Source organism: Ruditapes philippinarum, unplaced genomic scaffold (genome assembly GCF_026571515.1).
Source record: "Ruditapes philippinarum isolate M1 unplaced genomic scaffold, ASM2657151v2 ctg1_1_1_1_1, whole genome shotgun sequence".
Lineage (NCBI taxonomy): Eukaryota > Metazoa > Mollusca > Bivalvia > Venerida > Veneridae > Ruditapes > Ruditapes philippinarum.
The window spans coordinates 534,909-549,656 of NW_026854124.1; positions in this window are offsets into that span (position 1 = coordinate 534,909).

Consider the following 14,748-nt stretch of genomic DNA (forward strand, 5'->3'; position numbering starts at 1 on the left):
ACTTTTTTTTGTGGTTTTGTTCTTTTTTATAGTTTAATTTTTTTTTCATTCTTCCCAAACGGGGTTAAAAGAATGGTGTTTTTCTTTTAAAATTTAAAAATACCTTAAAATTTCAAAAATTTTTAAAATTTATTAGTTTTTTAGTTTGCCCTTTTTAAATTTAATCACGTTGCCCCTTTCAAGAGATTTCGGGTTTTCCCGGGTTCGGGGAAAAACTAATCACCTAACTATACAAACGGTTGATTAGCCTTATAATATTATTTATCATATCATTGGGTCAGTCTACTGTATTATATGTTGTTTGGGTTTTTTTCTGGTTTTTTTTGTTGTTTTTTTTATTTCCGGTCTTTTATGCCTTTATAGAAATACGTCTTAAGAATGCATTGTGTTGACATTTTACTGAGCTTCTACCTTATTCCTTCACCATTTTAATTTACCTTTTCATGGACAGTACTGTCATAGTTTAAGTTACTATCCACTACCGGGCTACCGGGCTACAGCCAGCGGAAATCATGTATAGTAAATAAACACAATATGACCAAAACCATAACTTAAAGATATTCGACTTTATGGTTTCTATAATCATGAAGTATTTAGCATATCATAAAATTAACTTATGTTCCACTTCTCTGCATCACAATCTTCATTATTTGAATTTAAACATAAATTAAATTCTCGTTCTTGTGTAAAATCTTCAGAATTTCTACATTTCTAATACCTAACTTATAGGTAAATTCATTGAAAGTTTATTTCTCTTTAATACAAACAATAATCTAAGGATTTAATGAGTTTATAAATTTATTTTTCCCGGGGAAAAAAAAAAAACCCAGAACGTTTCGTAGGCGTTTGAAATATTTTAAAAAAAAAACATCCCATTTTCCCCGAAAAGGGTTTCCCGGGGCCTGTTCCCCCAGTCCCGAAATAATTATTTAAAGAAAATTTTCAAAAAAACAAAAAAGCCTTTCCCGGGGAAGCAAAAGGAACCCCCTGGATAAATTGCTTCATTTTTGAAAACGGGGAAACCCAAAAATGTTTCCCAAATTTTGTTTGGCCTTTTTTCGAAAAACAGGGGTTTCAAGTAATAAAGTATTCTTGGCCTTTAAAAAAAGCAAAAATGGGTATGAAAAAGGGCAGAAAAAAGCATTTAAAATTTTTTTAAGTTGTGGAGCGAATATCTTTTTTTGGGCCCGTTGCCCATTTGGGAAATCCTTTTTTTTGCTTTCCGCTGTGAGAGAGCTCAATTCTTTGAAGACAACTGGATCTTCTCTAAGGCTGCAATTTCGATAGGGACTAGTCTTTGTTATTAATTACACCACATTTTTCATACCAATACGCTTTGAAAAAAGGCGTTGGCCGCAGCGTCTTAAATGTATAATTACACTGCTCTGATTTAGCTGATACAATATTGGAATGTGTGAATTGTTTTCTAATTATATTCATCCAATTTCAAACGAAAACAATTTAAATATATCGCGTTTCCCCTAAAAACGGTTTTACATTGTTCATTGAAAATATATTGGATGTCAAATGGCTTGAAAAGCCGTGTCCATAATTTAAAAAATGTTTGATTTAAAATCGCGTTTAGACTTATTGCAACCGTCGAAATATAAACGTTTGCTTGAAAAGTTTCATTCATAATTTGCTTGATCTACAGCTTTCAGAAGTTACTTTTGATTGGACACCTGAAGACATTTTTTAAATAAACTGAATTCTTACATTTTTCAACTCGTGTTAATATGACAGTAATTTAGAACTTAAAAGTGTTGACAAACCTGATAATGCCTATTTGAAATAATATGTATCGGTGTTTTACAATCTTATAGATGCAAAGATCAAATGTAAAATGTTAAATGGCAGTTTCTGACCTATTTATAGAAATATTAATACTCGTTTAATGAGAGTTTCTTGTTTACTAATTGAATACGGTCGCATTTCAAAATTTCAGAAAATGTCACATTTTTCGTTATCTGACGTCATATATTATGAACAGAAATATGACATTTTGCCAACATTTAAACATGATATTCCGCAATAGTTTTAGAATATAACAGCCTTTTTTTTAATTTTAAAGAAAAATTAAAATTTTTCCATGCATTTGGGAAAAAAGTCATCAAGAAAAAATTTGCAAAAAGTTTCCAAATTTGTTTTAAATTTTTTCCCTCTCGAAACCCACGTATTTCACATTTTAATTTTTTTTTTTTTTGTCATGAATTTTTTTCTTTACCCCAAAAAGAAATAAAACTAAACGTCGAAATTTAAATACTCCCAAATTTTAAACCCTTCATGTTTAAAAAAATTTTTCGGGTTTATATTTCTTTAAATTGACCCTTTAAAAATTTTTAAATTGGGATTTTTAAAAAAAAACCTTTTCACCCAAATTTCCCCTCAATTTAAAAAAAAACCCTTTGTAAAGGGTTTTACAAAAATCATCCCAAAAAAATTTTTTTCCGATTTTAAAAGTCCCACCCGTATTTAAAGGGCAAAAAGTTAAAAAATAAAACAATTTACCTTTCACAAAGGGTTTTGCCTATCACCGACGCATTTATAAAAACAATCAACAAAAATTAAATTAGGTACAGTGTGTGGGTAAAATTTTCTCCCACTATCAAACATTGTGAAGTATTATTTTATATGCATACTGCTGTCTGGGTATGAGAAAGAATTTTCCATCTGTTTGTGTCTTAAGCCATTCAGTGTAATATTTAAGACAGTTTCATAGTTATATAAATATACAATGTATGTGCATCTTTTAAAGCATTTTGTTTAAACATATTTTATTCGTCAAAAGAATTATAGTGTACCAAAAACAATTTCTACATATCTTTAAAACCATAATTATGCTAATAAATTCAAAAAGAATTTAACAGAAAGAAACCGAGTGCTTTTTGTTGTTGTTCCGTAAAAAGTAATTTTAAAAAACAATAAAAAAAATTTTTTTTTATTTAAAATTTTTTTGAAAAAAAAAACCCTCATTGAAATACATGTTAAAAACATTTTTCATATTTCCCTTGAAATCGTCTATAACATTTTAATTTGGTCTTATAGTTTTGACTGTTACATTTTCAGTTACCATTAAAGTATATAAAGCTATATATCTGCTGCAAAAATATCGTGTTTTTTTTTTAATAAAATGCTTGTATAAATGTGGTAGTTAATTGTACAAAATTGATAAACAAATGAAACCCTTTTTAAAAAATTTAAAATATTTTGTTTTAAACATTTATTTTTACAAAAAAATACAGAGACATTTTTTTTCGGAAAAAACCCCCATATGTAAGGGGTTTTGGAACTAATAAAAATTTTAACTGTTAAAATTTTTATAAAAATTTAAAAAAAAGATAAAACTTTAAAAAACCCCCACAGGAATAAAATTTTATCGTAAATTATGCATCAATACTAAAAAGAACTGATTTTAAGAGGCACAAATCACATGTTTAGTGTGTGGGCGTTGTATTAAATATGATTAAGTTCGTTCTGTTCTTTATTTCTCAACTTTATTTCTTCAATAAACAACTATGTAAAAAAGAGATCGCTATATACGAGGTTGACTGTAGAAGATAGATAGAAAATTTTAATGAATATATATACCAAAAAAACAACCCATCTTGTCATTTTAATTTCGAAAAATGTACCCCTAGGTCTTTATGCCCAAAAAATTCAAAAAAGTAGCTGTCTTTTAAAAACAAATTGACAAATGACACTATGAGTTTTTTAAAAGAAAATTTTTTCATTTTTAATGTCAAAATTTCAGTGAAAAACCCCAAATGTGAAAAAAATGTGCACAACGTTCCGTACATTTTGGGGAACCCTTTCGTCTTTAAAAACATCGGGGCAATTTTGGGGGTGAGGCCTTAAAACTCAACCGATGTAAAAAAATTTTTTTTACCAAAAAGTATCCCCGGTGTTTAAACGTTTAAATTAGTTTTTCAAAGTATTTCTTATTGTTCCCCTTAATTTTTGGTTTAACATTTTAATTTCCAGGAGATTAAAAATGGCGTTTTCCCGAAGTGGGCGTTTTTTTTGGGGTTATTACAAAAACCAAAAACAATTTTTAAAAAATTTTCACTTTACCAAATGAAAAAGTTTTTACTTTTAAATTTTTATTTAAAAATCTTTTTTTTTATCGTAAATTTAAAAATTTGGGAAAGGGTTAATTTCTTTTTTACAAAAAATTAGCAAAAAAAGATTTTTTCAAAAGTTTTTTTTGGCTTTATAAAAAAAAATGGAAAAATTTTTATGAAATTTCTTAAAAAAATGATTTTTTAAAAAAAATAGATTTTTAAAATTCCCCTTTTTTTTTTTACACAAATTTTTTAAATAAAATAAGTTTTACCTAACAACAACCATCCGTCCCCTCCCACCTCACAAAAAATAAAGAAATAAAAGGAACTATAAAAAGATACAAACAGACAAACGATAACAATCACAACACAAAAACAAACTAAACATTAAACAAACACACATAATAAATAACAAAATAAAATAATGCAAAAACTTTGAATATCACGGAAATTGTCCCTAGTTTTAAACAACACATTAAAATAAAAATTTCTTTTTGAAACCTTGCTAATGAAATTGTAAAGATTTTGAAAACTTTGAAATTGTTTGCTTTGTTTTGCTGACATTTTATCGTCACTAAACGTTATAAATCCGTTTTAAGAATTATGGATTTTGTTCTTGTCTTGTTTGGTTTATAAGTTTTACGGATGATATAGGAAATACATTTTAAAACTAAATTTATATCAATATAGCATTTACAAATACCCTTTAAATATGCATGCCTCCAGATGGGCCAAAATATTTCGAGAAAAATCAAACTTGAGAAAAATGTACTAAGATTTTAGGTATAATAAAGATATTCAAGATTCAAGTAATAATTTACATGTTCTGGGCGATAAATGACCGATTTAGAGGAATTCACACCATATTGCCACTGTAACTAACGCGGTAATGGTTATTTTGTATATTTTGACCTTATTTTAGTTATTTACGTTGATTGTAAGCGCTGTTTGCAACGTGTAAATTACTTGCTCTGTCTTCTTTACAATATTGTACTTTTAAATACATTTTCAAAATGTTTGAACCTTGCATGCTGCTTTTAAAGTAATTAATTTGAGGAAATAAATTCTGTTTTATGGCTGGTCATAAGTAGTTAACAGTCATTGATATACATGCTTGGAAGAATCTAGGAAGTCTGTTGTTCTTTGCGTTCCATTGGATGTAATGTTAATGTAATTTAAAATGTAATTTATAATGTAATGTAAATGTAAATATGTAAATGTAAATATGTAAATGTAAATATGTAAATGTTAATATGTAAATGTTAATATGTAAATGTAAAAGTAATGAAAATGTAATGTAAATGTAATGTAAATGTAAAGTAAATGTAATGTAAATGTAATGTAATGTAATGTAATGTAAATGTAATGTAAATGTAATTGTTCTAGCTGGAAATGTTATTATGTATTTTTCAATGATATTTTGGGCCTTTAACTTTAAATCCATCAAAAACAGGGGACTTTATTTTTAAAAATTTTTATATTATTAAGATTGACAATAAAAAATAGTAAATTTTCTAAAAAAATGAAATATAAACCCTACCGAAAAAAAAAAAAAAAAAAAAAAAACATTTTGAAAGTTAAAATTAAAAAAATATTTTTGCTGAAATTTTAACTTTAAACTATGATAACTTCTTTTTTCGATCTCCCTTTTAAAAAATTTAAAAATAAACTTTTAAGTTTCACCCCAAAAAGAAGATAATTTTTATGTTTTTTAAAACCCACACCCCTATAAGTAAAAACCCGCATGAAAACATATAGTGTTATTGAAAAACTGCCAGTTGTTTTGTTTTGGTTTTTTTGTTGTTGTTTTTTTTTATTTATTTTTTGAAAAGATCGAATTCAATTGACCAGTTATAAGAAATGCAACTTTCCAAACATCGTTTTAGCATTCTCTTACTCAAATTAGCCATTCGATATTCAGTAAGAATTTCCTAGATTTTAATACATTACTGCAAAAAAAGTATTTCACATAAGGATGAGCATTATATATTTGCACAAGATCCGGGAAGAAACATATTTCCTAGATGAAACAGATTTAACACGGTACCAGAATTTTCTAAGACATTTAGATAAAATAGTTTTATTTGTGTTTAAAATGTTTGTTTACATTTCAAACCCCTATTTAGATTGAAGCACGGTTCATTAGATTAAATTTATATGTATGTACATGTATATGAATTCAATGATCTAGTTAAGTATAATATTATTCTTTTTATTCTTTTCACAATATCCGCTTTAACATTAGAAATCATATTTTATTATATGAATTACAAAACAATAAAATATATTTCGTATTTAGTATTATCTTAAAATGAGTTTAAACACGGATTTTAATTGTAATATAAATCAGTGGTCAGTGGTCAAATCAATGTCTCCAGATAAATGCAATTTTTCATAAAAAAATGAAAATGAAAGTAAAAGTAAAATATTTTGAAGTGAAAAAAGAAAGTAATTTGCACTATGCAATCAGCACTTAAAAACAAAGTATATTACTAAAAAGAAATCAAAATAAACGAACAATAGCCCTGACTGCGTTAGTCATGCAGTAAAAATATGGTGATAAATACTGCCAAATTAGTCAATAATCACACACAACATGTAAATTATTACTCGAATTTTGAATCTTTTTTACCATTCTTAAAATCTTAGGACACTTTGCGCAACTTTGATTTTCTTGTAATATTTTGGCTCATCTGTAAACATGCAGCTTTAAAATTATTCGTGAAGATCATCCAAAAACCAGTTCATTTCTTTATCTAATGATGTGGAGTTTTCTCCCTTTATATATAGAGAAATTACGTTGGTCACTTACATAGTCCTGGATAAAAGATGATGTTTATATTTTAGAACTATTATGTTGTAATCCATATTAAGATTTATCTCACATTCATATCATCATTATTATTATTATTATTATTATTATTATTATTATTATTATTATTAGGGACAACAACAAAACAATATCATACTTTAACTAATTTATTTTATAGTCATACATAGTGGCATATGTAATTTATCTCACTGAGTAATGTCTTAGTTTATCTTTGGCATTTTATGGGCACGACTCCATTAATAAAAGCCAAAAGGTTTGGATACCGGGCATACAAAACCCTGTTAGGGCATCCATAGCAAAGCAAACAAATGACACAAAAATCAAAACAAGCAAATGGAACAAACTGTATAGCTTTTTGGAACAGTATGTTCTAGAAAATAATTGATCAAAGCAATACTAGTCTTTCAATTCTTCATTCACAAAATAGTCAATTTTCACAAATGTATATGAGCAACAACACAGCATTGACACTGTTGCGCGAAATTGGTTCTGGGAAGCAGAAACCAGTATCGCCAGTATCACAAAATGTCTATTCGCCGGCCGCAAAATGCAAATTTAGCAGACACAACATGTGAAATCTAGCATTTGAAAGTTCATAGAACACAATCTCTGGAGTCGCACCGTTGTCGAATTCTCTCTGCTGGTGGTTTTGGCCAAAGCAGTTTTCCTAAAAGATACCTCTTCCGTGGTATTTAGTAGGGCTAGCTGTCTTGAAACACGTCGCTTATGTTGGCTAATCTGAAAACATATCAAAAGAGGACAGAAACAACAAACAAAGCATGACACTAGTATTAAATTTAAGCTCAAATCTTTGACACTTCACACTCATAATTGACGAGGAGGGCGGGTGGGTTTTTTCAACAACTCATTTCTTCCTTGTTACAATATTCGACGCCAGCGTTAAAAGGATATGACGTAGATACAGTACCTACGTCATAACCAGGGCAGGGTATAAGTTGTTCCCCAAATAACAGAGACTATTCTATAGAAATAGTCATCATTATTAGGGACAACAACAAAACAATATCATACTTTAACTAATTTTATTTTATAGTCATACATAGTGGCATATGTAATTTATCTCACTGAGTAATGTCTTAGTTTATCTTTGGCATTTTATGGGCACGACTCCATTAATAAAAGCCAAAAGGTTTGGATACCGGGCATACAAAAACCCTGTTAGGGCATCCATAGCAAAGCAAACAAATGACACAAAATAAAAACAAGCAAATGGAACAAACTGTATAGCTTTTTGGAACAGTATGTTCTAGAAAATAATTGATCAAAGCAATACTAGTCTTTCAATTCTTCATTTCACAAAAATAGTCAATTTTCACAAATGTATATGAGCAACAACACAGCATTGACACTGTTGCGCGAAATTGGTTCTGGGAAGCAGAAACCAGTATCGCCAGTATCACAAAATGTCTATTCGCCGGCCGCCACTAGACTTCGGATGGTGAACGGGAGATTTTCCCGTTTTCCAGTCGAAGGCTCCGCCAATAACATACAATATGATACAATATTGGCTCCGGCGAATTGAATACTTAAAAAAAAATTAGTCGTGCCCAGCCATTCTATATCATGATAGAACACTGCCTAGGTAATTCAACTTTAAAGCAGCTCCAACAAATATGCATATACTAGCGCTCAAAATCAAATTGACACTATACAATCAATTTGGGTAGTAACCATTCCGAGTTCAGTCTCTTGACATGAATTAAGCAAAAGCATTCAAACTGCTCCAAATATGTGCTAGCTAAATGTATATACATTTGACAGTGCATGTTTTCGAGATATCAATTTAGGCAATAACGTTCAAACTGCTTCAAATATGTGCTAGATACATGTATACAATAAGTGCATTCAATCAACTGAACTATAAATTATGCATCAACACATCAACTTTTCAAAATATGCCTTTCCTGAACCACTCTATGCCATAGGTGTTCGGGCGCGCTGATCAGCCACTCACCCCACAACCCTCCCACCCCCCAAAACCCATTTAAACTGCAGTATTTTTCATTTGAAAACATGTTTTAATATTTGGTATATGCTTTTAATTCAATTACCTTCATTTCCCACAAAAATTAAAAAATTGATTTATATATATACATATTTAGTAAAGGTATGCAACTCCCTGCCACATTTTTCAGCACTCATCTTAATAATAATTGAACTCCATAACCCCAACGTTTTTTCACCAATTTTCAAATATTATGGTTCTGAAGGTTGGAGGGCCGCAAAGTGGGCGAGGGTCCCCCGGGGGCAGCCACCAACCAACGCGCCGAAAACATAGTGCCCAATACAATAGTGACCATCAAGATCGTGAGACCTGCATGACTCTGAGAGCAGATATTTCCAATTGCATTCCATGGGTTCGAATCCTTGCAATTCAACCAACATGTTTAATAATGTCAGGTTTCCATTTGTTTTTAAATCGCATGATGTAAACACTTACACTCCATGCGGTAAAGAAAACTAGCAACAATTTAATGCATCATATCGTCGACAAGGCAGAACACTTGTATAACATTTTAGTATGCTTAGCACCTATTGTCATTAGAATAGCATGCAATATTAACGTGTTAGAAATTGTCCTAATTTTTTACCCCACAATTGTACCTAGGTTGCCACAATTGAACATAGGTTCGAGCTATATTTTTCAATTTGCAGCATTTCACACCACCCATCCTGGTCAGTCCTGGACTGTCTTTCTTACAACTGTGTGAAGCGCTTATTTAAAATAGGTACTTATACTAATATACTTAACTGAGCTGTAAAAAGATTTGAAACAATTAATAGATTTCATGGAATATTTACTTATAAAATATCTTTATTGGCCAAAAACATACTAAATTCCCAAACTCCAAGAATAATGGTTTAAGCTTTTTGTTGGACATAAATTCTACTGCCAGTGTTATCAGCAATTACACAAAATATTCTTTCACTGGTCAGTTTGCAGCATCAAGCTATACTGTCAGTTAAAAGTTGTTTGATTCTGTATTAGTGTCAATTCAACCAATTAATAGACTTAAATAAACATTGATTATAATAATACACATGTATTTACATTTTATTTTAATTGAAAGCCACATTCATTAATCTATCTGCAATACAGAAAGCATTTGCTGATTTTCAGCCAAGACATTTTTGATTATCAAATTAAGTAGCTGCTGAAAACAATAATAGTCTAATAATATGGTAATTTAAGTTTTGAACAAAGTGAAACCTTAGAACATTGCCAAGTATTTGCATCATTTTATTTAAACATTGTAAAGTTAGTGTTTTTATGTGCCTTATTATGTTTATGTTAATAAAATAATCCAGACAGAAATCAACAAAGTTTATTACCATGAAGATAAAAAGGCAATCATTTTAAGAAAAAATTATATAAATATCAAGAGCTTAGATGGACTCTGAAGTGCATAATAATTTATTACAAAATTATAAAATATTTGTACATTTAATTGACACTAATAGAATGTAAACAGTATTAAACAGTATGTAATAGATATTTTTGACATAATGCATAATGCCCATCAAGGCTTCAATTATAATGAGTGAACAGGTGAAAGTCAAATAAGTTTAAATCTTGCCATAATTCCTTTCAATTTTTATAATGATTAATATGTACTTTCCATTTATGAACGATAAATCAATGCCATTGGAAATTACCCAAAATGTTCAATTTATAAAAAGTTTGGGACAGTCTTTTTATATTTTAGGCATACTTATATTTTATCCTTAACATTTTAAAATATCAGCTGTAGGTCAATAACCTTTTTTCAGTCAATTATTTGAAACATAAAGTCAATTCATAACTTTACCATGACAAAATAGGCATAATGTCATTTTAATATCATAACCATGTTATTTTGAAATTTAATAGGGTGTACTTTTCACAATAAAATATTGTTTCAACACGGAAATTAAAGTAAGACGATTTATATTAACTTTTTACCTCAAACCTCACATTCTCTATTAGTTTACATAAAAATTGGTCTTGCACTTTAACCAAAGTTGGGTATTATACTAAAGCCAAGAGAAAATTGTCTTGAATGATTTTCCTTTGAACAACATTCAACAAAGAAAAGTTAAACGTTGAATGCATGATTTTGTGTAAATATTATCAACAGTGTTTAACACTAAAATTTAAGAAGCGTGTTCACTTTTATCACTAGCTTAGGGGAATGAGTACCTATCATATATATAGCATGAGATTACAAGAAATCCTAAAGAAATGGAAATCTTTTAACCTCTAAATTTAAAACTTCTACCCTCTAAATTAAAGTTTTTAAGTTTAATTATGTGTAGATCTATTGTCAAACTATAAGAAAAAATGAAAAGTAAATGATATACTTTCAAATTTAAAGTTTTATATTTGGATGGTGTTCACTATGACTAAATCATCAAAAGAGGTTCACAATCATTTAATAAATTAGCTATCCATTTATTATATTAAAATATTTATCATTTTATTTTTAGTAAAGTAAATAAAAGGTGCAATGGAAAATAAATTTTACAATGAAAAGTGAACTACAACTTGTCAACTCAAAATTGCAATAAATTGTGTGACAAATATAATTTGTTATAAATCTGTACTGTAATGTAGCCTACACCATGAATTAATATTATAAACAACATAGTCTATTTAAAATTATTATTATTATTATTAATAATTTATTATTATTATTATTATTATTATTATTATTATTATTATTATTATTATTATTATAATTATGAATTCATGATTGTCTTATTATTATCATTAGATCACATCATCATTATTATTATTACTATTAACAATTCATTATTATTATTATTACTTTTTATTATTATTATCATCATCATTAATAATTTATTATTATTATTATTATCAATTCATTATTATTATCATTACTATTAATTTATTGTTATTATGTTATTTTTATATAATGTTTATTAATTTACTATAATTATTATTATCTAATATCTTACTCATGTGACTGATGTTGCATTGAAGTCTGTATCTTTTAATTATTTGTGCATTATTGATTTATCAAATTCTATTTAATGTGATTTTAACCCCTTCTTATCCAACATAATTTGCTTATTATGCATACTTAATTTTACCATGAAAACAATAGGCCCTAAAATAAGGCAAAGTATTCACATCTATGATAACAAATACTGAAATATAACTGAATAATTAATTTGTTAAACTTGTAGATCTAAACCTAGGTTTCACATTGTAAAATAATGTATAAAATAAACATTTAAACAGGAAATACCTCACCTAATACTGTAAGGAACTAAACTTCTAGATCTACTAACATCAGTCACCAATTTATCTCATACAACAATTCATCAAATGTCAGGAGTCCACAAGACGCTGCTGATCACCATCGCATTTATTTCCACATTTCCCATACAGACCAGTAGTGTATTGTCTTTAATCACATTCTTCCAATCTCGTCAAGCAAAAAGAAAATTATAGATCTATTTCGAAGATTTAAAAGCAAATAAAATATATTTTAAAACTGATCAGCTAATAATAACTGATTTATTATGAACCTGTTAGATTAATAGACACATTTATTCCTAATTCAGGACAATTAGCACAAGTTAACAAAATTTCTTGCTTCCACCATTCTTAACGCCATTGAAAATAGCAAAGTGCACCTCCTGACCTAGCTAGATCATCGTATTATTTATGTAGATCTAGATCTATCATATTTTTTTTAAAGGTTTTCATTACAATCATCATCGTTACCATCAGTAACTAATACACCGCGAATGATTTAACATTATAGCGAAATACAGACATAACTAAATGAATAGCCGTGGGTGAGAGTAGATCCATGGATCGTCATAATAAAATTGTCAATTTACGGCAGCAGTCAGCATAAAGCTAGACAAAGTACAATTCACAAAACAATGAATATAAATAATTTAAATTTAAACTGTTCTCGACAACAATCTGTTGAAGATCTAAATCTGAAATTGAATAAGAAAACTTCTCTGTCCATATAAAATCCTGCTTGATTCAGTGTGTTCCATGTTCCCACCAAAGACATCAAGAACAAATCCGCTTCAATCGTGGAAAATATCAACAAAATTGCTGCTTATAGGGCACACAGAAAATCACCGACGTCTTATCGATTCATATCTAGAAGATATTACTATCGATTGCTGATTTGATCAGCGATTTTTTCCATTTTTTTTCAACAACTCATTTCTTCCTTGTTACAATATTCGACGCCAGCGTTAAAAGGATATGACGTAGATACAGTACCTACGTCATAACCAGGGCAGGGTATAAGTTGTTCCCCAAATAACAGAGACTATTCTATAGAAATAGTCATCATTATTATTCTTTATTGTCAATGAATGCATTTTAAGCTTTTATTTATATATTTGTCTTACAATTATAACCTTTTTTGCACTATGAAGCTGTAATTTCGTTACATCATACATATTTATCTTGTTGATTTATAAGCCAATTTGGCTGTTTGCCTTCTGTCGCTTTTTTATAACTTAATGTACAACATATCACAATATTTTTTTACAAAACTATGTTCAATTTGTTTCTTTAGATAATCGATATCTCAAATGTATTTTATGTTATGTAATGTATCAAATGCATTTGATATAACAACGGCATAACATCAATAACGAGCGATCTTTTTTTTGTAATGTAAATACATATGAAATACATAATGTAAATAAAATGCCCAGCACGTGCAATGCAATAGGGGAGACTGGGGCACTCTGGGACAAAAATCATAATTTTCAATCTCCAACTTAACATATCTTAAGGATTGATGCTTTCTTTTGTGGATTAAAAGGACAATATGTACTGGATGTAGCAGATAACTAACTGAACCTAAAATAATTAAGTTGACTTGGAGATATACATTAGAATACGGTCATTAAAATGTCCCAGAGTACCCCGAGCTAGGGGCACTCTGGGACACCATATATGGTACAGTGGGACATGCTTGGGTACGTAGGACAACATGTATAATTTCATTGAAACAAAAATATTACTGGAATTGAAAATCTGCGGTTGTTTCAAAAATCTAGATGTTCCAGTGCACGTAACTTGTGGAATTCTGCTTAAGCCGATGGGGGCGGGGGAGGGGGCGGTTAATTGCACTTTCCATTACTGTTTATGAACAGGGTTGAAATCAAACTGAGCCTACAACACTTTCAATTTTGCTGTTTTGGGCTTTCTGTAGGAATTCTATTGAAATTTCTCTATTTTTATTTTAATCTTGATAGGTGCGTGTAGTCACACTTGTTTTGTCCAAGCATGAATCATTGCCATATTAATGAATGACAAAGTTAGGAAAATATAATCTTAATTCATTCATTTGACGTTCATTGTCATTTAAAGGTCAAGAACATATCTAAATTATTCCATATGTTTCTTTGATCACAAGTGTTGTTTTGTCCACATATGAATCAAATTCTTCCATAATGACAAAATATGACAATCAAAATTCAATAATATGGCCATGACGGTCGAGGTCATTCAAAGGTCAAGGTCAGTTTATCCTTTCAGAAGTTCTTGTCCAAAATTTTGTTTTGCCAAAATATTAAGATAATTCATTTATTAATTACCAACTTACATTCAATTATGGCAAAAATCAGTGAAAGTGCAATAATCTAACGGTCAAGGTCATAAAAGATCAAAGGTCAATTTGAGTTTGATACACCCAAAAGAGTGTTGTCCCAGAGTACCCCAACCACCCCCACCATTTTTATGTGACAATAATTTAAAAAGACAACCAAACCAAGATTTATTTCAAATCAGAAAATAAAGGCACTGTTTAGCACATAATCATTTACTAATATGATACAAATAAG